The sequence below is a fragment of the Mobula hypostoma genome, chromosome 21 (genome assembly GCF_963921235.1).
Source record: "Mobula hypostoma chromosome 21, sMobHyp1.1, whole genome shotgun sequence".
Classification (NCBI taxonomy): Eukaryota; Metazoa; Chordata; class Chondrichthyes; order Myliobatiformes; family Myliobatidae; genus Mobula; species Mobula hypostoma.
Genome location: NC_086117.1, coordinates 50,670,144 through 50,690,844, shown reverse-complemented (window position 1 = coordinate 50,690,844; position 20,701 = coordinate 50,670,144). Strand labels below are relative to the sequence as shown.

General features: G+C 43.7%; 1 long non-coding RNA gene across 1 annotated transcript; it reads right to left on the bottom strand.

Annotated features, from left to right (window-relative positions):
* Nucleotides 1-992: 992 nt before the first annotated feature.
* LOC134359691 (uncharacterized) lies at nucleotides 993-11,597 on the bottom strand. The gene is made up of 3 exons (XR_010021175.1): nucleotides 11,409-11,597; nucleotides 6,422-6,579; nucleotides 993-3,616 (listed from the first exon to the last, which is right to left on the bottom strand). It is a non-coding gene; the product is annotated as an uncharacterized LOC134359691 (long non-coding RNA).
* Between the last annotated feature and the right edge of the window lie 9,104 nt (nucleotides 11,598-20,701).

Sequence of the window (20,701 nt, the reverse complement as noted above, 5' to 3'; positions counted from 1 at the left end):
CCTCTACTGACCCTACACCCACACACATCTATCCCCTCTGCTGACCCTATACCCACACACATCTGTCCCCTCTGCTGACCCTACACCCACACACATCTGTCCCCTCTACTGACCCTACACCCACACACTTCTGTCCCCTCTGTCTGACCCTACACCCACACACTTCTGTCCCCTCTACTGACCCTACACCCACACACATCTGTTCCCTCTACTGACCCTACACCCACACACATCTGTCCCCTCTGTCTGACCCTACACCCACACACTTCTGTCCCCTCTACTGACCCTACACCCACACACATCTGTCCCCTCTACTGACCCTATACCCACACACATCTGTCCCTCTACTGACCCTACACCCACACACATCTGTCCCCTCTGTCTGACCCTACACCCACACACTTCTGTCCCCTCTACTGACCCTACACCCACACACATCTGTCCCCTCTACTGACCCTATACCCACACACATCTGTCCCTCTACTGACCCTACACCCACACACATCTGTCCCCTCTGTCTGACCCTACACCCACACACTTCTGTCCCCTCTACTGACCCTACACCCACACATATCTGTCCCCTCTACTGACCCTACACTCACACACATCTGTCCCCACTACTGACCCTGCACCCACACACATCTGTCCCCTCCACAGATCCCAGTTCCTATCCTTGCATGGCCTTCAGCTTTCACCACGCTGCCCTTGAATCCCTGTGATCTCCACACCTAACGTTGCAAACTCTTTCTGTATTTGTAAAAAATCTATGAAATTTAGATCTTGCTGTTACAACCCCGAACAATTTCTCCTCATTGTCAATGTAAATGGCAATGTTTGGTTACAAATCCACACTGTGTAAAGCAGTACATAGTTGGTGATGTGAAGGTGGAGTGGTTGCAGTCCTTTTGTGATACAGTTAAAACAGCGGTGAACTGAATCACTGTGGATGTGAGAACGGGAGATTTTTAGGAGGAACAGATTCAGGGATTTATGATTAGGCAGTGATTTCCAAAGTTACCTGAAATATCAGAGGTATGAATCTCAAAGCAAAAGCTATCTTATGACTTGAAAGAGATTTCTATGGAGAAAAACTTAGCAGTAGGAAGCACAATGTGCAGACTCCTATGAATCCACTGTACATATGAATTTGGTGTTTACAGAATCTTCTTTCGACCTCACCAGCTTCAAGCCTTGATACGAGTCCATGTTTTGTTTCGGATTTTCCCACATTACTTAATTAAAACATCTCCCTTCAGCATGTTCTCAGATGGCACTCTGAGGAGAGGTAAAATGTGAAGAATGTTTTGCAGATTAAATAAACATAATAACAATCATCTGCTTGCAAAATTTTAGACAAGCTCTACAAATAAATCACAAAATGTATTAAAGTGAGGAATTAACACTGATTACTTTGTAATAAATTAGTCCAATAATAATTTGTATAGTTCTCCAAGCAGAAAACACAGCTTGATAATGTGCAACATTCATTGTATAAATGGTTAAGAACAAAGAGGAAATGTATTTATTCAATCCTCAACTTTTGTCACATTGTTGTGTTGTATTTCATGAAGATGTTTTCCTTTATCAAAGAAGGTGTGAACTTGAAATCAAATTTATCCTTGACCTTCCATTTGTTCTGTTAGGTAAATTAGCTCAAATCAGCAAAGAGTTCAGGGTTTGTTGACCAGTTAAAGTCTGCAGGAACTCTTTGTCAGTCACAGTCCCAACGGTCTGTCTAGCTTTTCCTAGAGATGAAGGTTCTACGGTGGAAGTGTCAGCCACTGTGCATTATTACTCACGGTACGAGTTTGAAGTGTCACAGCGCGTACCAAAAGTAATAATGGACCGTCACTGACATGTTATCCTTCCTCTCAGGCAAAACTGGTCTGGGGTTTTAAAATATTCTCGATGAGTTTTCAAAAATCTGCTGAGGAATATTTACTTTGGTTTCTTCATTCACTGTATCTGAGCACAGGACCACATTTGTCAGTAAAATGACTCAGGTACCAGTAAGTCCGCTCCTTGTGGACCGGTAGAAGTCCATTGGACCAATGCCTGGTGTGGCTGTGCAAAGCCTCTTCACTTCATCCTGCTCTCATACTGAAGATGTTTGATGATTTCTCTGGACCCAGCCAGTGTTGGCTGCCATGGATTCTGAGGATTCGTAAGATGGTTCAGGAAGTCTAATTGCCGTGAGCAGCTTGGTTTTCCTCCTTGAACTTTGATACTGATGGTCATATAGAGTTTGCTCAGCAAAGAAACAGGCCCATCACCCCATCACATCCATGTCAAACTTTTTTCCCACCTACACTAATCTCATTTCCCACCTTGGAACCATAATTATACCTTGCCTACTTGAGTGTCTATCTAAATTTCTCTTAGCTGCGGTGGTTGTATATGATTCCACCACCTCCTCTGGCAGTGTGTTCCAAGCAAGGGCCACTCTGTGCAAAATTCTCTCTCCTTAGATTCACTTTGAAGCTCCTTCTTCTTGTCTTGCTCTTCTACCCTCATATTTTGATAGTGGTTAGCTTTGAATTAGGGAAGTCTGGACCTCCATAACAACGATGAAGAGGTAATGAGAACTGCATTAGATGGTATGAAGAGAAAGGGAGCTTCTGGTTTTAATTGTTTGTTCATGGGATGTTGATTTCTGCTGTTCCCTTCAAACCTCTCACCTGAGATATTCCAAGTTGCAATTAGTCAGTCAGGTACCAGATGAGCTGTGTTCAGAAATCCTTTCCAAATGAGCTCCAGTGAAGGAATTTTTTCTTATGATGATCTAACAACAATGGGGTCATTCCTAATGCTGGCCTTTATTCAATATCCACTTTATGATCTGAATACAGATTCTTCAGTCACCATGATTCACGTCTCCAGGTAAGTATTCCACGTTGCTGGATCCTGCTCCAGTCACTCCAGCAGGACACTCCTATAGTCCCTCAAGAGAACACGGATTTTGTTTGTTCAGTCTCTGCTGGTAATGTCGCTGAAATTTGGAGCACAGATCTTATTCTGATAAATGTACTCTTGCATTCTTTCCGAGGACCATACATTTTAGGACGTGGCGGCTAGAACTGCTCCCAGGACTTCAGTGTGACCTAATCAGTGCTTGTTGTATTCCAATCCATCAGGTGGAAGCAATAGCATTCTCATAGCCTCTTATGTATAGTTTTTATCCCACAGCAGCTAAAAATCAATGCATATGAATTCCCAAGACAGGAAATCTGGATGAAGGACTAATCTACTACTGGCAGTGGCAAAATGGTGTTTGACCAAGTATTTAAAAGGTTTGGGTTTGGGGCATTGATACCACCTCCTACAAATGACGCTTAGTGCTTGAGGATAATACTGAAGATTGCTGCAACATTCAAAACAACGTCAATGAATCTGCAAAACTGGCATGTAATTCACAAGGCACCTGTGTGTTTTGGTTGGAAGAGTTAATAAAGGTATTTCCTTTAGTTCATGTCTTGTGGTATCTGAACAGAGCAGTGAAGTAGGGACTTGGAATCCACAAACCATTAAAAGTAGAGTTTGAATATAAAAAATGCAGATGACTTGAATCAGAAATAAAAGAGAAAATGCAGGAAGTGCCGAGTGGGTCAGGCAGCATCTGTTGGAGAGAAAACAAAATTATTGTCTCAGGTTAATAACTTTTCCTCAAAAATGTTGGCACTTGTTACCGAAATCAACAAAAAACACTAAAAGCATCATTTTCAGAAGAGTCAAGTTCAGAAAGAAATCATTTAAAAATATCGAGGTATATATAAGCATTTGGATAGACATGGACTGATTAAGGACGTCAGCCTGGCTTTGTGTGTGGTAGGTCGTGGCTAACCAATCTTCAAGAGTTTTTCAAGGAAGTTACCAGGAAAGTGGATGAAGGCAAGGCAGTGGATGTCGTCTCTGAGGACTTTAGTAAGACATTTGACAAGGTTCCACATGGGAGGCTGGTTGAGAAGGTTCAGTCGCTCAGCGTTTGGGTTGAGGTAGTAAATTGGATTAGACCTCGGCTTCGTGGGAGAAGCCAGAGTGGTTGTACATGGTGGCCTCTCCTACTGGAGGTCTGTGACTAGCGGTGTGCCGCAGAGATAGGTGCTGGGTCCTCTGTTGTTTGTCATCTATACAAATGATCTAGATGGTAATGTGGTTAACTGGATCAGCACATTTGTGGATGACACCGAAGATTTGGGTGTAGTGGACAGTGAGGAAGGCTATCGTGGCTTGCAGAGGGATCTGCATCAGCTGGAAAAATGGGCTGAAAATGGCAGATGGTGTTTATTGCAGACAAGTGCAAGGTTTTGCACTTTGGTGGGACCATCCAGGGTAGGTCTTACACAGTGAATGGTAGGGCACTGAGGAGTGTGGTAGAACAAAGGGATCTGGGAATACAGGTACGTAATTTGTTGAAAGTGGTGTCACAGATAGATAGGGTCATAAAGAAAGCTTTTGGCACATTGATCTTCATAATGTATTGAGGACAGGAAATGAGATGTTATGTTGAAGTTGTATAGGACGCTGGTGAGGCCTAATTTGGAGTATTGTAGATGTAGACAGGGTTGAAAGAGTGCAGAGAAAGTTTACAAGGATGTTGCCAGGTCTGGAGGACCTGAGTTATAAGGAAAGATTGAATCGGTTAAGACTATGTTTTTAGAATATAGAAGATTAAGAGAAATTTTGATGGAGGTATACAAAATTATGAAGGATAGAGAGAGGGTAAATGCAAGCAGGCTTTTTCCACCAAGGTTAGTGGGGGGGGGGGGTCATGGCTTAAGGTTCAAAGGTGAGAAGTTTAAGGGAACACGAGGGGAAACTTCTTCACTCAGAGCATGGAGTGAGTTACCCGCACAACTGGTCCATGCAAACTTGATTTCAACATTTAAGAGAAGTTTGGGTAAGTGCATGGATAGTAGGAATATGGAGGGCTATGGTCCCGGTGCAGGTCATTGGACATAGGCAGTTTAAATGCTTTTTGGCATGGACTAGATGGGCCAAAGGACCTGTTTCTGCGCTGTACTTCTCTATGACTCTATCTTGGATTGACAAGGATTAAAGCTACATTGTCACTGATCGTAGAGGGATCAGTTTAGTCTGGAGGCCGGAGACAGAGAGGATCCCTGAAGAAACAGTGGGAATAATTGATGGGGGAAAGTGGGGCAGCAGGTGTGTGGGAGCTAGTGAAGGAATTCAAAAATTAAGACCAATTCATCCAGGAGATACAAGTGAAAGGTATTACCTCAGGGAGGGCTGGGAGTGTAGGATTTGGAAAAGACAAAATGGTCAAGGAAAATTAGCTAAATACTTCAGGGAAAAAGGATGAGGAGGATATATTGATAGGGCTGATCAAGGGAAGAAGGACGGAAGTTTATGGAGGGCGTAAAGAATAAAAGCCCCAGTATTGACTGATTGACCTGTCTTAGTGCTCTGAATACTGTGCATTTAATACAAAATGGAACTGAGCCTCATTGCACAAGAGAGTCAGGAATCTCATCATAAATATTGCTTAACGCAGAATCAGCTGCCACAAACCATTTTACCTGAGTTATTGCTTTTAGTGTTTTGTCTTGCCCAGTTCAAAGCCTTGAGGATGGGAAATGCACCTTCACAGAGACAGTACCAAGAATGTTAATATCTTTAGCAAGTGTTACAGCACATTGGATTAATCACTGATAACCTGTGTGACTGAGATCGTCTTTGGCTCTGATGGTTTGCTGGAAATTGCAGGTCATTTCATGCGTGTAAACAGGAGGAAAGGGGGAAAGGGAAGCAAGGGCTTGCATTCAAAAGGAGGCTCTGGTTTTGAGTGGAACCATTTCTCAGGAACCCCACACAGCTCTGTCAGTCTGGAATGGAAATGATGAGTTAAAGCATGTATTACTAATGAAGGTGGTTAAGTGGGACAGGGGTTGGTCTCTCTGTCTTGTTCTGTTTTTGATCAGTAACTAATAGGTGAGTAATTGTTTTCACTGAGCATGTGCCCATGGAACAACGAGAATCTACCTGTGATCAGACAATATTGATCTTGCCAATTTTGCCAAATAGATTAATATATTAATATATGTGTCCATAGGGACGTGACAAATCCAAACACGCCAACAGATAGTCCAAAAGTCTGTTAACATTTTTAGGGTTAATTTTGATTTTCCTGCTTAGCTGCTATGTGTGACCTCTGATTCCTCCACAGAATATGGCAATCAACCACATTTCTGCCTTCCTACTTGCTGTATGCCTCCTACCTTCTGGCAAGTTGCACTTGAATCACATTGTTAGGTGCTAATTATGTTTTGCACAAGTGATTAACAGTTTCAAGAAAGGCAAGTGGCACTAGATCAGCTGAGCCATTATTGCTATCCACAAAATAACTTTGCGATATCGATCTGGGGGAAAAACACTTAAGGAAGTAAAACCCCATATTTACCCAGCTGTTAGCTAAAAGACGGCACTTTATCCACATCTGCATGCAAACATGAATCCAGCTGTGAATGTCTAGAATTTGCACCAGCACCATGCAGGTCCCATCCTCAGCGTTTTCCGTCTATCTCTTGCAGCATCTCCATCCCTCCACACATCTGGCCCCTGTGACAAATGTTTAAATATCAGAAAATACAGACAAGAAAAGGCTCTTACACTCTTTCTATCCAAACTCCAATACACTTGCCTACACCTACTGTGGATGTGCGTTATGGAACTGCTCTCTTCCATCCTTGAAGTAATATGAAGCAGTCTTGACCTCATTATTCTCCTAACTACCCTCCACAGCTATGCTCTGACTTCTAGAAATGAATAGAGAGGGTATTATTTTATTGGGCTACTGCTTCTTTAACTTCCAGCAATGAGAATTCTGTGCTCCTGCCCTTTGCAAAGCCTGCTCCCTATGAAATGAAACAAAATTATCCAGTTGTTACACTGGGGTTGTCTGAATTCACAGCTTCACCTGCTGGGCATAATCCACTGCCCTGATATTAGGAACACCTAACACAGAAGCATAACGGGCTTCTGACTGGCACTTTAAATCATTTGGTATCCTCAAAATAATTAATAAAATCATGTTTCGGAAAAGACAGCATCCTTCAGAGATATCCCCTTTGCTCTACCTATCCCTCCTCACCTTTTTTGCTACTGAAAACCAGCTTGCTTTTTCTCTCTTGCTCAGTTCCAGTGAAGTGCCTCTCTCCACAGATGCTGCCTGACCTGTTAAATGCTTCTAGCATTTTCTGTTTTTTTTTTAAATTACAAGACACAGAGGGACGTTTGATAGGAGGATAAAATATATGAAGAAAATACTGGGGTTTTTAATTAGACATATTTTATTAGTATATTTTTAGTCAGTTTGGATCTGGAGTGCTGCATTCAATTGTGGTTGCTCCATTCCAGGAAGGACGTGGTGGCTTTGGAGAGGATGTGGAAGAGAACACTGCCTGGATTAGAGGACATGAGAAATGAGGAGAAGTTGGACAGACTTAGGTTGTCTTCTCTGGTGCAGCGGAGGCTGAGGGGAGACCTTAATTTTATTAATTAGGCATCCCTTAGTCTCGTTAGACCATGGATTTGCGCCTTGGAAGGTTTCCAGGGTGCAGGCCTGGGCAAGGTTGTATGGAAGACTGGCAGTTGCCCATGCTCCATGCCACAGATGTTGTCCAACTAGGGCCGATACAGCTTGGCACTGGTGTCATCACAGAGCAATGTGTGGTTAAGTGCCTTGCTCAAGGACACAACACGCTGCCTCAGCTGAGGCTCGAACTAGCAACCTTCAGATCACTAGACCGACGCCCTAACCACTTGGCCACGCGCCAACACATTGGGAGAGACCTAATACACATTTATAAGCCCATGAGGGACATAGAGTATCTTTTTTTCCCAGGATTGAAATGTCTAATACCAGAGGGCACACATTTAAAGTAAGGGGTGGAGGGGGATGATGACAGTGAGTTCAAAGGAGATGTGCGGGACAAGTTTTTTTTTACACAGAGGTTGGGGGTGCCCGAAATGTGCTGCCAGGTGTGGTGGAAGCAGATAAAATAGAAGTTTTTTTGGAGAGGCACATGAGCATATCCTATGGGCTGGCCAGTGGTGTAGTGGCATCAACACTGGACTTTGAGGCGGTTGGTCCTGAGTTCGAATCCGGCCGGGTCCCAGCAGCGGAAGAAAGGCCTGGCAATTTACTTCCATGAAAACCCTATGGACAATTACCCCATCCATAAGGTCGCCATGAATTGACGGTCACTGGATGGCACTCCAACAACAACATGAGTGTGCTGAGAATGGAGGGAGAGGGGAATTGTGTAGGCAGAAGGGTTTAGATGTCATGAGCTGAATTTTGTATTTCATTTAATACAACATTATTGGCCGAATATCCTGTTCCTGTGCTGTGTTGTTCTATGTTCTATGAAGATTTTGCATTGTTACATGATAGCCATATTCATAATTTGTAGAATTGTTGCTACCTCTAAGTAAAGGCTTTAGCAATTATTAACCAGGCTCTTTGCTACCTATATGGCATTATAGATTATTAATTGTGTGACATACCACTGTAAATAAAACTGGACAGTATTGCTTTTAACTAAAGCAGTGTCAATCAGTATTTGCGCACAGCTGGGAGGGAACTGTATTCTCATCATCTCTGTTGACTAGCACAGTAATGATGAGCAGCATCCTGACTGATCTTATCCCCTAGTGTGTAAGACTAACTTCACGTGAAAACTTCACTCAGAAGCAGAAGAGCAAGTCACACAGCTGAATCCTGTCCCGAGCAGAACAAGTGTTGAAAAAGTGCAGAAGGGCTGTCTGTTTCAGGTAATTAAAATAGAACGAGTTCCATTATGCACAAAAAAAATCCTTCATTAAAAAATAATGATTTGTGAAAGGAGGGATGAAAATCTCGAACATGAGTTGTTCTCCATGAATAAGTGCAATTTGCAGGAAAGGTGCAAGTACTTCTAGCTCCAGTAGGTGGCAGATGTGTTCTTTCGTCCCGTCCTGAAACTAGACCTGTTCCTAGTGCGCCAAAGTCACCTGATTTCATGGATTGCTTCACAGGTATAAGTTTACGTGTTTTCTTGGAATTGTCACAACCTATAAGCCAAATTGCCATAAGTACACCAAACCTTCCAAATTTATGGAATCTCCCGTGTTGACTTCTCTCCCCTCACACTCAACATCTCTCCTGACAACAGCCCATTATGTCCATTGAATTTTCTGCACCTATAGTCCCACGGTTCATTAACTGCAGAAAACTTACGCCTGGAATTAAAATGGTAGTTAAATACTAAATAACCATTCTTTAAAATTATCATAGAACACGGAACAGAAGAGCATAGGAATCGGGCCGTCGGACCGCGATGCTGTGCTGGACACGATAAACTAAATCTTTTCAGCGGGCGCGTGATCTGTACACAATTGCAAAACAATAACATGTTTTCCTTGTGATTTAACTAGATGGGACAGGCAGCTAGTGCGCACTAAATCTATCCCTGAGCGCTCTGGAGGTAGGAAGGTTCTAAGACAGAATAATAAACAGCCTCACTGCCTCCCTCCCTGCTGTCTGGGAGGAGGGCATAGTTCCCAGGATGCAGACTCCTGCTTCCACATGGTTTGCAGACTCCTTCCAGTGGCCGTTTTTGTGTCAATATCTGCTCCGTGTGGCAGGGAAATCTCATTCAAATCCCGGCCTGGCTCTATATTCACGTGCACACATTTAAAGGTGGTCAGGACAGTGAGGCAGATGTTCCTCTCTGAGTCGGAACAAGTTCAGGGTCAGGCCCATGAAGCTCCTTGCTCTGGGCTCACTCTTAACTGGTGAACTTAGTTCCTATTTTGGGCAGGACAAACTAACAACTTTTCAACATAGATTGATGGATTAAATAATGGAGAGAGGTTGAACAATTTGGTACTTTTTACATTGGCAGGACAATGATGGGTGATTTTATAGAGCTGTATAAAACCATGAAGGGTATAGGTGGCGAATACGCACTGTCTTTTACTCAGAGTTGGCGAATCGAGAACTAGAGGGCACAGGTTTAAGACAAGAAGGAAAAAAATTAATAGAGATCTGAGGGGCAACCTTTTCACTCAAAGGGTGGTCAGTATACTGAATGAGCTGCCAAAGGAAGTGGCGAGAGAGGTACATTAACGACATTTAAAACATACTTCAAGGAGTAACTGCATAGGGAAGGTTTAGAAGCATATGGCCAAATGTAGGTAAATGGGAATAGTTTTGTTGGGAATCTTGATCAACGTAGACCAGTTAGGTCAAAAGGTCACTTTCTGTGCTGTATCATACAATGAGGTGATTTAGGTTGTTAACTCTTGAGCAGGTAGGTGCCAGCTTCGCAAAAACACCTGTACCTTTCTGCTTCATTCATCCTACTCAACGTGTTTAAGACAGAGTCAAAATGTCTAAAACATTACTAATCCCAGAACTGCCCCTGGTTCAGGGAAAGCCCATCTATCAGGCCAAAATACTTAATACCACCCAGCATGATGGGTGAAAAGCCTTGAAAGAACATCAAATACCTTGCAGGCAGGAAAGTTTTTGACTGTCAGTGAGCTTCCTTAGTTTGGTTCTCAGAATCTGCTCTTGGACAGCAAGCAACATTTACTTAATGTTAGCCTTCATTTCAAGAGGACTAGAATACAAGAGCAAGGAATGAAATGTTGAGGCTTTATAAAGCACTGGTCAGATCGTAGTCGGAGCGTTGTGAGCAGTTTTGGGCCCCTTATCTAAGAAAAGACGTACTGGCATCGCAGACGGTCCAGAGGACGTTCAGGAAAATTATTCTGAAAATGAAAGGGTTAATGTATGAGGCGCATTTGATGGCTCTGGACCTGTACTCTCTGGAGTTTAGAAGAATGAAGGGGGATTTCATTGAAATCTATCAAATATTGAAAAGCCAAGATAGAGTGGATGTGGAGAGGATGTCTCCTATAGTGGGGGAGTCTAGGACTAGAGGGCACAGCCTCAGAATAGAGGAAATCCATTTAGAACGGAGTTGAGGAGGAATTTATTCAGCCAAAGGGTAGTGAATTTGTGGAATTCATTGCCACAAGCGGCTCTGAAGGCCAAGACATTGGGTATTTTTAAAGCAGAGTTGATAGGCTGTTGATTACTCAAAGGTTACGGGGAGAAGGCAGAAGAATGCGGTGAGAGGGATAGTAAATCGGCCTTGACGGAGCGTACTCAACGGCTCGATTGGCCCATTCGGCTCCTATGTCTTATCATCTTACTATCAGTGGGTTTGACGGAGAAGGTGGACACGTTCAGACCATTGTGGCCAGTTCCAACCTTCAGGGATCCCACGGAATGTAAGTCAGGAGGTGGAATCGTACAAAGATGCGGACAGTTAGTGCAGAATCGCGGACAGTATAAAGCTGTAGATGGAACAGTTAGTTCAGAAGTGTGGACATACCCGCTGTGGATGCGCTCTCGTCCCGTCGTTCCACGAACCGTCCTCACAGATTCGCTCCCTTCGCAAGCAGCCCCTGATTTTTTTGGGCTTCATCCGGTGCCGGTTGGTCTATAAATCGGGGCCGCCCGGCAATCCGAGCCGGAATTCCGTTACCTGTTGGGATTGATAAAGAGTTCTTGTAACAAACTCTCATCCTGCCGCTGCTAATCTGTGTCTCACAGCGAGCCCACGCTGTTGTATTTATATCACGAACCGCTTTCCCTTTCCGCTCTGGAACAATTTCTGTTCACTGGACTGGGTTATTTGCTCTAGCAAACCCTCCCTCTGAAGTGGTCTCTTCACTTGTGAACATTTCATACTTTCAACTCATTTCACAGCTAAGCGCACGGGCAGAGCTAGAATTGTTCACCGATAGTGCCACACGGGTGTCTGTCTCCCTCCCTCCTGACACACGCATAGAGACGGCACACATACACACATCGCTACAGACAGACAGACACACACACACACACTGACCACGCTACCACGCACACACGAACAGTTTCTTGCACACCCGCATACACACAGACATAGAGGCATACACATACACACTGACGCACAACCACACACAGATGCACATGTAGATACGGACAAATCAAGCTCACACCCACGTTATGTGTCGCCAGCAGTCAAAAGGTTACCGGTCTCTATTTTCGAGAGGTAATCACGAAATCTAAGATAGTTTCCGTATAAGTGCTGCGGGAGCGGGTGACGCGTTTTCGAAGAAAGTTAAAGTCTGTTATGTAAGGTGGGTGTAATATATCCCATAGTTCAAGGATTGGATCTCAAACAGGATTTGTTTCTAAGATCGACGATTAAGCAACTAGTTTTTAAAAAATGTTTTCATTGGTGGGAAGTAGTTGGGCGTAAGTTGGCTACCATGTCTCCAGTCCCCAAACAGAAGCAACATTTCATTGTCTACTGGACACCATGAGACATGCCAGTACTGGAAAGGCCCTATCCAACTATCCAAGTAACCCTTTCCTCTAGTCTGACTATACAGCACAGAATCAGCCCAACCAGTCAAGCCATCCACGGTGGCCACCCAACATGCCATTTTCAGCTCATATCCCACTAAACCTAGCCCCAAATATACCTATGCACGAGCTTCTTAAATGACACTGTTGTACCTACCTCAATCACTTTCCCTGGTAGCTCGTTCCAGATAATTATCACCTCCAGCATGAAAAAGTTGCCCAGGACCCTTTTAACTCTTTTCCCTCTCACCCTATATCTGTGCGCTCTGGTTTTGACCTCCGCTACCCACCTTATCAATGCCTGTGATAATTTAAAACAACTCTATAAGGTGCCCCATATTGTCCTATGCACCAAGGAACAAAGTCCTGGCCTGGCCAAACTCTCCCCATACTCATGCCCTCTAGTTAGGACAACACCTTGGCAAATCTTTTCTGCACTCTTGCCATTTTAATCACATTGTTTATAACAAAGTGACCAAGACTATACAATACTCCATATGCAGCCTCACCAATGATTTATACAATTACAACATAATGACCCATCTTCTTACTGACTAATGAAGACCAGCATACTCAACCTCTTTATGCTACTTTCAATGAGGTGTGCATTTGGACTCTGAGGCCCCACTGTTCCATTACTATCCATTTTGTCCCACACTAGTTTAACTTTCCAAAATGCATCATCTCACACTTAGCTGTATTGAAATCCATTTGCTACTTCTCAGTGCACTTCCCTAACTGATCAACATCACCTTGTAATTTACAATAACCTTCTTCACTATCAAAAACATCTAATTTTATGCCATCTGCAAACTTACTAATCAAGCCTTGTACATTCACATCCAAATGATTTATATAAATAATATAACACAAGGTCCCCTGAGGCACCCCAGTAGTCACCAACCTCCATTCTGAGCAACAACCTTCAACCACCACCCTTTGCTTCTGACCGCTGGGCCAATTTTTGAATCCACCTAACTAGCTTTATCTGGATTCCACAGGAGCCAAACTTACAGATCAGCCTGCAATGCAGAACATTGTCAAAAACTTTGCTAAGGTCAAAATTGACAACATTCATTGCCCTACTTTCCTCTACGTTTTTGGTTAGCACTTCAAAAAATTCTGTAGGGTTCACCAAGCAGGACTTTTTGTGCACAAAGCCATGCTGACTCCTAACAGGAGCCTGTCTATCCAAGTGCTCACAGGTTCCTTCCAGTAACATCTCCACCACTGATGTCAGGCTGGCCTGCCTGAAGATCCCTGGCTTGTCTTTGTTCCCTTGTTAAACAACAGAACAACTTTAGCCACCTTCCAGTCTTTGGGAACTTCACAGGTGATTAACGATTAAGCAAACACCCCTGGAAAATGCCTCCTCAATTTCTTCACTAGTTTGGACCCTGGGAATTTTATCCATTTAGTGCACTAAAGGCAGCAAATACTTTCTCCCTATTAATATAGATGCCCACTTGTTTTACCAATCTTTTGAGTAACCATTCTCCTCAGTAAACACCTAGGAGAAATAATAGTTAAAAAAATCCCACCCATGTCCTGTGGCTTGAGACATTGGAGATTCTGCTGATCTCCAAGGAGACCTACTCTATCCCTAGCTACCCTTTTACTCTTAATATAGCTATAGAACCTCTTGGGATCTGTCTTGTGTTTTCTACTTGCCCTCCTGGTTTGTTTCATAGGTGTATTCTTAATATTATTCTACTCATCAAAGGATTTGCATATTCTGACCTCGTAAACCCAAAGTACACTTCCTTCTTTTTCTTGACCAGGTCTTAATATCTTTCATCACCCAGGGTTCCTTAAATTTGCCAGGTTTGCCCTTCACTCTAACAGGAACATACAGCTCCTGGACACTTGATATCACAGTCTTAAAAATGTCCCAACTTGACATTTTTTTCCTTTCCCTTCAATCAAGCTCATCCAATCGACCTCTTCTAGGGAGAGTAATGGTGTCATAGAAAAGTACAGCACAGAAACAGGCTCTTCAGCCCATCTAGTCTGTGCTGAACCATTTAAACTGCCTACTCCCATTGACCTTCTCCAGGACCATTGTCCTCCATACCCTTGCCATCCATGTACCCATCAAAACTTTTCTTAAAAGTTGAAATCAAGCTCGCATGCACCACTTGCGCTGGCAGCTTGTTCCACACTCTCATGATCCTCTGAGTGAAAAGGTTCCCCCTAACATTTTCACCTCTTACCTTTAACCCATGACCTCTAGTCCCACCCAACCTCAGTGGAAAAAACCCGCTTGCTTTTAACCTATCTATACCCTTCTTAATCTTGTATACCTCTATCAAATCTCCCCCAATCTTCTATGTTCCAAGGAATAAAGTCCTAACTTAATCAATCTTTTCTGATAACTCAGGTCCTCTAGTCCCTGCAATATCCTTGTAAATTTTCTCTGTACTCTTTCAAGCTTATTTACATTTTTCCCATAGGTAGGTGACCAAAACTACACACAATACTCCAAATTAGGCCTTGCCAATGTCTGATACAACTTCAACATAACATCCCATCTCCTGTATTCAATACTCTGATTTATGAAGGCCAATGTGCCAAAAGCTTTCTTTACGACTCCTTCTACCTGTGACACCACTTTCAACAAATTGTGAACCTGTATTCCCTGATCCCTTTGTTCTACCGCATTCCTCAATGCCCTACCGTTCACTCTAGTTTGGTCCTACTGAAGTGCAAAACCTCACACTTGTCTGCATTAAATTCCGTCTGCCATTTTCAGCTGGTACAGATCCCTCTGCAAGCAATGATAGCCTTCCTTGCTGTCCACTGCACCCCCAATCTTGGTGTCATCTGCAAATTTGCTGATCCAGTTAACCACATTATCATCCAGATTATTTATATAGATGACAAACAACAACGGACCCAGCACTGATCCCTGTGGCGCATGACTGGTCACAGGCTTCCAGTCAGAGAGGCAACCATTGACTTGTTAATTCCCTTATATCTCTTGGTGGTCACCCATCTACTGTCTAAAGACAGTACTCTGGGTGTGACCACCTCTTCAAAAGTCTCATCTATAATATCTTCAGCCTCCCAAGTTATCCCAAGTACATTCAACTCCAGCTCCATCTCCTTGACCCGGTCAGTCAGGCTGTGAATTTGGGTGCACTTCCCGCAGATGTAGTCACCAGGTATCCCAAATTCCCACATCTGACAGGAGGAACATTCCATCCTGACTGCTCTTTCCCAAAAAAGGGAAAGGCTTACCTCGTCTTAACTGTGCCTCTGCCTGATCTCGCTAAAACCTGTCAAACCAAAGCCTTCGCACTCTATCACTGGCACTCTCAAACAATGGCCGCTCCACTTGAACCTACCTCGTTTTACTTGCAGCTGAGGTTATGCCTCTGACACAGACACTTCCTGCACCTGGGCAGCCCAAAAACACCAGCCTTGCCTGAATTTGCTCCTTTTATCCTCTCTCTCCTGGGGTTTCTTCAGGGAATTCCAACAGATCTGTCAGGCAAGATTTTCCCTAAAGGAAATCATGCTGACTTCAGCCTATTTCATCATGTGCCTCTAAGCTCCACGAAACCACATCTCCTTGTTCTACAGCACTCCACAGCACTCCTCAGTGCCTTTCCATATAACCATATAACAATTACAGCCCAGAAACAGGCCATCTCGGCCCTTCTAGTCCATGCTGAACTCTTACTCTCACTTAGTCACACCGACCCGCACTCAGCCCATAACCCTCCATTCCTTTCCTGTCCATATAGCTGTCCAATTTAACTTTAGCAACAACATCGAACCTGCCTCAACTACTTCTGCTGGAAGCTCGTTCCACACAGCTACCACTCGCTGAGTAAAGAAGTTCCCCCTCATGTTACCCCTAAACTTTTGCCCTTTAACTCTCAACTCATGTCCTCTTGTTTGAATCTCCCCCACTCTTAATGGAAAAAGCCTATCCACGACAACTCTATCTATCCCCCTCATAATTTTAAATACCTCTATCAAGTCCCCTCAACCTTCTACGTTCCAAAGAATAAAGACCCAACTTGTTCAACATTTCTCTGTAACTTAGGTGATGAAACCCAGGTAACATTCTAGTAAACCTCCTCTGTACTCTCTGTTCACTTGTCTGCATTAAATTCCACCTATCATTTTTCAGAACATCTTTCCATCTGGTCTAGATCCCACTTCAAGCCATGATAGTCTTCCTCGCTGTCCACTACACTCCACCCTTGTGTCATCCACAAATTTGCTGATCCAATTAACTACGTTATTGTCCAGATCATTGATATAAATGATAAACGACAACAGACCCAGCACTGATCCCTGCAGCCCTCTAGTAGACACAGGCCTCGAGATGGAGAGGCAATCATCTACTGCCACTCTCTGCCTTCTCCCACAAAGGTAATGTCTAATCCAATTTACTACCTCATCTTAAATGCCATGTGACTGAACCTGCTTGACCAACCTCCTTGCAGGACCTTGTCATATACTTTACAAAAGTCCATGTAGTCAACATCCACTGCCTTGGCCTTCATCAGCTTTCCTGGTAACTTCCTTGAAAAACTCTATAAGATTGGTTAGACATGACCTACCATGTGCAAAGCAATGCTGACTAGATCTAATTAGTCCTTGTTTATCCAAATATCCCTATATCAGGTCCCTTAGAATACCTTCCAATAACTTCCCCACTACTGATGTCAGGCTCACCGGCCTATAATTTTCTGGTTTATTTTAGAGTCTTTCTTGAACAGTGGAACAACATTGGCCATCCTCTAACCCTCTGGTACCTCACCTGTCACTAAGGATGATTTAAATATGTCTGCTAGGGCACTGAAATTTCTGCTCTTACCTCCCACAGGATCCAAGGAAACTCCTTGTCAGGCCCTGGTCTCCTTGTCTATCCACCCTAATTTGCCTCAAGCCAGCTAACAACTCCTCATCTGCAACCTGTGTAGGGTCCATGAAGTGGATACTGCTTTGCCTCACTTCCAAAGGCTCAATGTCCATCTCCTGAGTAAATACAGGCACAAGACATCCATTTAAAATCTCCTCCATCTCTTTTGACTCCATGCATAGATTACCATTCTGATCCTCCAGATAAGAAATTTAGTCCTTTGCAATCCTTTAGCTTTTAATATATCTGTAGAATTCCTTAGGGTTCTCCTTCACTTTCTCTGCTGGAGCAGCTTCATGCCTTCTTGTAGCCCTCCTGATTTATTTCTGAAGTGTTCTCTTCATTTTGTATACTCCGTAAGCATCTCATTTGATCCTACCTGACTATACCTGCTATGCACCTCCTTTTTTTCCTTAACCAGGGTCTCAATACCCTTGAAAATCAAGGCAATGGAAGGTTTGTACTCTCAAAATTTCACTTTTTAAGGCTCCTACTTGCCAAGTTCACTCTTGCCAGAAAACAGCCTGTCCCAATCTACACTTGCCAGATCTTTTCCGATACCATCAAAACTGGCCCTTCTCCAATTTAGAATCTCAACCTGCAGACCAGACCTAATTTTCTCCATATTTACTTTGAAACTAATAGCATTGCGATCAATAGATGCAAAGTGTTCCCCTATGCAAACTTCTGTCACCTGCCCTGTTTCATTCCTGAAGAGGAGGAAGAAGTATTGCACAGTCCCTCATTGTGACTTCTGTGTAGTGATTAAAAAAAACCTTCCTGAACACATTTGACAAACATTATCCCATCTAGTCCTTTAACAGTACGGGAGTCCCAGTCGATATACGGAAAGTTAAAATCACCCCAGTGTAACAACCTTATCTTTCTTGCAGCAGTCTGAAATCTCTCTACTAATTTGTTCCTCTAAATCCCTAGGACTGTTAAGTGATCTTTAACGTCGCCCAATTAACATTGTCATACCTTTCTTATTCCTCAATTCAATCCATAATACCTCACTAGATGAGTTCTTCAGTCTGTCCAGACTGAGTACTACCATGACATTTTCCTTACTAGTAGTACCACCCCTCCTCCTTCTCTGTCATTCCTAAAGCAACAGAACTTCAGAATATTGAGCTGCCATTCCTGCCTCTCTTGCAACCAAGGCTCCCTAATGGCTACAATATCATAATCCCATGTTTTGATCCGAGCCCTGAGCTTATCTGCCTTTCCTGTGATACTTCTTGCATTGAAATATATGCAGCTCTGGGTATTAGTTGCTCAACCTTTTGATTCCTGACTCGCAACTCCCACTAAGGTCTTAACAACATCTGTCTGCACAACCTCCCCACTAACTGTCCCGGCACTCCAGTTCCCACCCCCTGCAAATCTATTTTAAACCCCTCCATGCAGCATCAGCAAACTTTCCTGCTAGGAAACTAGTCCCCCTCCAGTTCTGGTGCGAACTGTCTCTTACGATCTTACATAATTCCTCCAGAATTAGCCCTACTCCAGTTAAGGACTCTAACCTGAGGCCCTTTCCTATCATTTTCTATCATCATCTTAAAAATAATAGAATTCTGGTCACTAGAGCCAAAGTGGTCCCTGACTTCCAATTCAGATATTTCAGATACTTGACATGCCTCATTTCCTAAGAGGAAGTCCAATGTTGCACCCTCCCGATATATTGTCTCAAGAAACATTTCTGGGCACATTTTACAAATTCCACCCTGTCCAGTCACCTAATACTCTTGGTGGCCCATTCAATGCTAGAAATTAAAATCTCCCACCAATACAGCCCTTGTATTCTTGCAATTATGAGCAGTTCCTTTACACGTCTATCCTCATGTTCCCACAAGGCAACATTGATCATTAAAGATCTCCCCTACCCATACCCTGCCATCTTCTCAGGGCTTCACCTCTCATCCTGCCTGTGTCGTTTCTACCAAAGTGTATTATGACCTCTGGCTGCTCACTCTCTGTCTTCCTCTTGGATCCTATGCACACTGAACCCGTGAGGATCCAGGCAGCACTTGTGTACAGGAACCGGGCTGGGGAACTCAGCAGGCCAGGCAGCATCTAAGGAAAAGAGTAAACAAAGAGGAGAGGAGAGGAGAGGAGAGGAGAGGAGAAGATGGCGGTGCGACGCAGTGCACAGCAGCCACTCCAGTGATGAATATCTGTTATTTGTCAAGTAGGGTGCCGTGCACAATCCTGATTTGATGGAGGCAGACGTGAGAAGCACGGAGGAACACCTGGTGAAACTTCTGAAATGCCTCTTTTGCTGCCGCTGCTACTGTGCGATCGAGAATCTCCGGAGGGGAAGGCCCTGAGTCCTCAGCTTTGCTTGTTGCTCGGCGGCCGCGGCGGGGTCGAAGTGCTCGGCAGAGATGGTGCTCGGTGCTTGGTCGGAGGGCTCGAAGCTTTTGGACAGACTCAGAGTCGGCTGTGGTTGGGTGCTTCCAGGGTGCTGCATCGGCAAGTTTGCAGGGCTGGAGGTCCATGGCAGGGAGAGTTTCTCCCTTCTACCGTCTGTGTGAGATGATGGGGCTATCGAGACTTTGAGACTTTTTTTTACTGTGCCCATGGTCTGCTCTTTATCAAATTACAGTATTGCTTTGCACTGTTGTAACTATATTATAATTATGTGTTTTTTGTCAGTTTTAGTCTTGGTCTGTCCTGTGTTTCTGTGATATCATACTGGAGGAACATTGTATCATTTCTTAATCTAAAATTGATGTTGCAGGCCGAGACCCTTCATCAGGACTAGAAAGGAAGGGGGAAGGAGTCAGACTAAGAGGTCGGGGAGGGGGTGAGAGGAAGAAATAGGTAAAACAGGAAGGCGGGGTGAAATAAAAAGCTGGGAAGTTGATTGGTGAAAGAGATAAAAGGGTGGAGAAGGGGGAATCTGATAGGAGAGGACAGAAGACCATGGAAGAAAGAAAAGGGGGGGGGGAGCACCACAGGGAGGTGATGGGCAGGTAAGGAGATAAAGTGAGAGAGGGAAACAGGAATGGGGAATGGTGAAGGGAGGATGAGCAATTACTGGAAATTTGAGAAATCAATGTTCATGCCATCAGGTTGGAGGCTACCTGGCTGGAATATATGGTGTTGCTCCTCCAACTTGAGTGTGACCTCATTGTGGCAGTAGAGGAGGCCAAAGACTGACATGCTGGAATGAGATAAAGGGTATGAGATAGCTTTGACAGAGAAGATTAAGGAGAATCTGAAGAGATTTTTTTAAGTACCTGTATATTAAGGGAAGAAGATTAACTAGAGAGAGAGAATAAGGCCTCTCAAAGCAAAGTGGACATCTTTGTGTGGAGCTACAAGAGATGGGTGAGATGCTAAATCAAAATTTCTCCTGTTTTTATTGTTAATCAAGATATGATGTTTCAGAA